General features: G+C 43.1%; 3 pseudogenes; all 3 read left to right on the top strand.

Annotated features, from left to right (window-relative positions):
* Positions 1–1,483, top strand: part of LOC102832870 — a 32,683-nt pseudogene extending 31,200 nt beyond the window's left edge.
* Positions 1,484–2,236: 753 nt separating this feature from the next.
* On the top strand, positions 2,237–4,403 carry LOC102830967 (annotated as a pseudogene).
* Positions 4,404–4,652: 249 nt separating this feature from the next.
* The window catches only part of LOC102832493, a 23,888-nt pseudogene continuing 23,619 nt past the window's right edge, over positions 4,653–4,921 (top strand).

Raw genomic sequence — 4,921 nt, 5'->3', positions numbered from 1 at the left:
ATGTTCATGGATGTTGTTGTTATGTGCCGTGGAGTCAGTTCCAACTCATAACAACCCTGTTCAGGGTTTCTAAGGCTGTAAATCTTTATGGGAGCAGAAAGCCTCATCTTTCTCCCATGGAACAGCTGGTAGTTTCGAACTACTGACTGTGAGGTTAGCACCTTGATTTGTAACCACTACACTATCAGAGCTCATGGATAGATAAGATAGACTTCATAAAGTGAAAATGTCAAAATTGCTCAAAGTAATCTATAGATAAATGCAATCACTATCCAGTTTTCAACATCAATACTTAAAGGGATATAAAAACTAACCATAAATTATATATATAAAGAGATCCAAGTTAAACAAAGAATTATTACAACATAAGAAGAAACTTGGAGGTTGCTGCAGCACAAGGGACCTGGTCAGGATGAAAGATGTGACCAGAGGGCAGCAGTTGTGGGGAATGGAGGGTATAATGGGAGCTGTGGCCTAGAATTGCAGGTGTGCATTTCACCTCAGACACAGTGGAACCATCCAGATCTGACAAAGTACGTTGGAGGACAAATGCAACATCCAGATCATTGAGTGGGAACACCTGGACAAGAAAAAGTTCTATATATTTTATATGGTAATCACAATGATGATCCATGTCAGCATCTACGCATTCACCCTCATCCATACCCGACTGCAAGTTCAGAAGTGCAAGAACCTTTACCATGGACCTTTGATGCCTTCATCAAGATCCTGCAGGCAGATAATGTGGCTGGTCTCTACCAGGGGTTCCTGGTCAATACTTTCACCCTTATCTCTGGCCAGTGCTATGTCACCACTTATGAGCTCACCTGGAAGTTTGTAGCTGACTACAGTCAGAGCAACACAGTCAAACCACTGGTGACCAGTGGCTCAGCTTCCCTGGTGACCCAAAGCATCATAGTGGCCATTGATGTGGTCTCTCAGCACCTGATGATGCAGTGCAAGAGTGAGAAAATGAGCTGCTTCCACATGTGGGGGAACTCAGAGTGACAAAGAGTGGTTACTTTTGGCCAAACCAACAACATCAACAGGCATATCCTGTGGACTAATGGGATTCAAGACTTCTACCAAGGCTATGTGGCTTTACTACTTACCTACATCCCAAATAATGCTGTCTGGTAGCCCTTCTATCATTTCTAGAGCTGCTGAGCAGCTTTCATACATCTGTCCTAAGGAATGCCCTCACATTGTCTTTTAAGCCATCTCTGGTCCCCTGGCTGCAGCCACTGCCTCCATCCTCACCAATCCCATGGATGCCAACCAAACCTGCATGCAAGTTGAAGGCAAGAGCTCCATCATCCTGACTTTCAGACAACTGATGGCAGAGGAGAGGCCTTGGGGCCTCATGAAGGGTCTCTGGGCCAGAATCATCTCTGCCATGCCCTCTACCATACCATGTGAGGACTACGAGAGCCTCAAGAAGCTCAGCTTGTGACTTTAGTTGGTGGATTCTAGATACTGGTAACCAGTGGTGGGAAGAGAAGCCTGCTGTTCACAATTCTTTGGGGGCAGAGTCAGAAGGATACCACCTTCTACAATCCCCACCACCACCACCACCACACACCCAGCCCTACCCTGGGCCAGGTGGCCTGCCTGGGCCAGGGACAGAGACTTTGAACTGCTCTTATGGAAGAGGTTCCAAACCTATACCCCCTGCCCTCACTATTTTTAATTCTCTTGCCAAACTGAGCTACCTCACTCAGTCCCTGTACTCTATCTTACTCTAAGGAAACCCCTACCTACTAAACTTTCAAGTCCCCCCTTCCATCTCTGTTCCTGAGGTAATGAAAAGAGCTGTACACAGAGCTCGTTTGCTGACCTTCTTTTTGGTTTTACAGCCCATGCTTCAAGCAGCTGCCATCAGCCATTGACTACTTCATCTTTTAGGGTTGCTTTATTTTAATTTTGGAGATTCACTTCTCTTTTGATTACTTTTCTTTCCCATGCCATTGAGACAACTTGCCAGGCACCTACACAGAGAGTAGAAGTAGCAGAATCTCTCCAGAGAGCTTGTCCTCTGTTTGAAGGAATGATTAGGTTGGGGAGAAATGTTGATACTTTATTTTGCTGTTTTTTGTTTTGTTTTGTTTTGTGTGTGTCTTTTAAAAAGTAATCTCTGGAGTGTTCCTGAGTGCCCTAGCCCAACTCCGACCGACATCCGCTCTTGTCTTATCGAGACCGTAGCTTTTGGGTTCTATCATCCCTTCGATGTTCTTGGATGTCTGAAGAGAAGGGTAGCAAGCCTGCTGGGAAGACAGGAGGCGAAGAGAAGCCGATAGATGCCGGTGAGTACAAGCGAAAGGAAGGCATCAAGAAAAAGACTAAAGAAGGATCTGGGGATGAAGGCCGAGAAGCGTTGAATCCTTGGCCTGAATATATTAACACACGTCTTGAGATGTATAATAAACTGAAAGTGGAGCATGATTCCATTCTGGCAGAAAAAGCAGAAAAAAAATAGCAAGCCAATTAAAGTTACTCTCCCTGATGGTAAACAGGTTCATGCAGCATCTTGGATAACTACACCTTACCATATTGCTTGTAGAATTAGTCAAGGTGTGGCTGAACAATACTGTTAATGCTAAAGTGAACAAACTTGTTTGGGACCTAGACTGTCCTCTGAAAGAAGATTGTATCTTGGAGCTTCTCAAGTTTGAAGATGAAGAAACTCAAGCAGTCTATTGGCATTCTAGTGCTTACATCATGGTGAAGCCATGGAGAGAGTCTATGGAGGATGCTTGTGTTATGGTCCACCCATAGAAAATAGATTTTATTATGACATGTGCCTTGAAAAAGGAGGTGTGTCCAGCAATGATTTTTCATCTCTGGAGACTTTATGTAAGAAAATTATTAAGTAAAAGCAAGCTTTTGAAAGATTGGAAGTTACAAAAGAAACTTTACTAGAAATGTTTAAGTATAAAAAACTCAAATGCTGGATATTGAATGAAAAAGTGAATACTCCAACAACCACTGTGTATAGGGTGTAGTCCTTTGATAGATCTCTGTTGCGGTCCTCATTTCATACACACTGGCAAAATTAAGACTTTAAAAACACACAAAAATTCCTCCACATATTGGGAAGGCAAAGCGGATATGAAGCGTCTCCAGAAAATTTATGGCATTTCATTCCCCTATCCTAAAATGCTGAAAGAGTAGGAGAAGTTCCAAGAGGAAGCTAGAAACTGAGATCATAGGAAAATTGGGAGGGACCAAGAACTATATTTCCTCCATGAACTCAGCCCTGAAAGTTGCTTTTTCCTGCCAAAAGGAGCCTATATTTATAATACACTTATTGAATGTATCAGGAGTGAATACAGGAAGCGAGGATTCCAGGCAGTAGCCACCCCAAACATTTACAACAGTCGACTCTGGGTGACCTCTGGCAGCACTATAGTGAGAACATGTTCTCCTTTGAGGTGGAGAAGGAACTGTTTGTTTTGAAACCCATGAACTGCCCAGGACACTGCCTCATGTTTGACCACCGACCAAGGTCTTGGAGGAGCTGCCACTGCAGTTAGCTGACTTCGGGGTGCTTCACAGAAACGAGCTGTCAGGAGCTCTCACCCGACTCACCCGAGAGTGCGAAGGTTCCAGCAAGACAATGCTCACATCTTCTGTGCCATGGAGCAGATTGAGGATGAAATCAAAGGTTGTTTGGATTTTCTACGCAACGTGTATACAGTGTTTAGATTGTCTTTTAAACCGAATCTTTGTATCGTCCAGAAAAATTCATTGGAGATATTGAAGTACGGAATCAAGCTGAGAAACAACTGGAAAACAGTCTGAATGAATTTGGTGAAAAGTGGGAGCTGAACCCTGACGATGGAGCTTTCTAAGGGCCAAAGATCGACATACAGATTAAAGATGCAATTGGTTGATACTACCAGTGTGCAACAATCCAGCTGGATTTTCAGTTGTCCATCAGATTTAATATTACTTTTATAAGCCACGATGGTGATGATAAGAAAAGGCCAGTAATTGTTCATCGAGTCATCCTTGGGTCGGTGGAAGGAATGATTGCTATTCTCACAGAAAACTATGGAGGCAAATGGCCCCTCTGGTTGTCTCCTTGCCAGGTAATGGTAGTTGCTGTGGAGGCCACGTGTGATGAATATGCCCAAAAGTTAAGACAGCAATTCCATGATGCAAAATTAATGACGGATGTTGATCTGGATCCAGAACGTACGTTGAATAAGTAGATCAGAAATGCACAGTTGGCACACCATAACTTCATTCTAGTCGTTGGTGAGAAAGAGAAAAGCAGCGGCACTGTGAACATCCACATGAGCGATAATAAGGTCCACGGAGAGCGGACTGTTTCGGAAACCATCACTCAATTGCAGCAGCTTATGCGGTCCTGCAGCAAACAGGCAGAGGAGGAATTCTAAGGAAGCACGCTCCCCAGAAGCTACCGTAGCCTGGAAAGGTGAACAGCATTTCCCCCCCATCCACTGTGTGGTCAGGAGAACCTCCATTTGTACTGAGTGAGGAGCGCTGGGGCAGCACCTTTGTAGGAAACTGTGGGACAAATCTCTTTGAAATTGGTGTTGGACAATGTATTTGAAGGAGCTAATCAGAAGAGGCTCATTACCATGATTTTATTCATTAATTACTTGAGCATTGGAATTAAAACTTGAATGCTTTGGTATGATGTGGGAAAACTTTTTGTAAATTGAATGCAGTTGAAAATAAAAATGTCCTATTTGATTACTACAACAGATTAGAATTGGATTATGGAAAAAAAAAAAAAACAAACTTTATTCACATAAAACAAAATAATAATCTCTGTGAAACAGGTTATTGTCTTAGCCCTGCTAAAATACCAAACCTGCAGTGGGAGCCCACCCCTTCTTCAGACATATGGAAAAATATAATATAACTTTCCCCTTAATCCCAGTTACTGATC

Source organism: Chrysochloris asiatica, unplaced genomic scaffold (genome assembly GCF_000296735.1).
Source record: "Chrysochloris asiatica unplaced genomic scaffold, ChrAsi1.0 scaffold00489, whole genome shotgun sequence".
Classification (NCBI taxonomy): domain Eukaryota; kingdom Metazoa; phylum Chordata; class Mammalia; order Afrosoricida; family Chrysochloridae; genus Chrysochloris; species Chrysochloris asiatica.
This window is presented reverse-complemented; position numbering and strand designations above follow the sequence as displayed.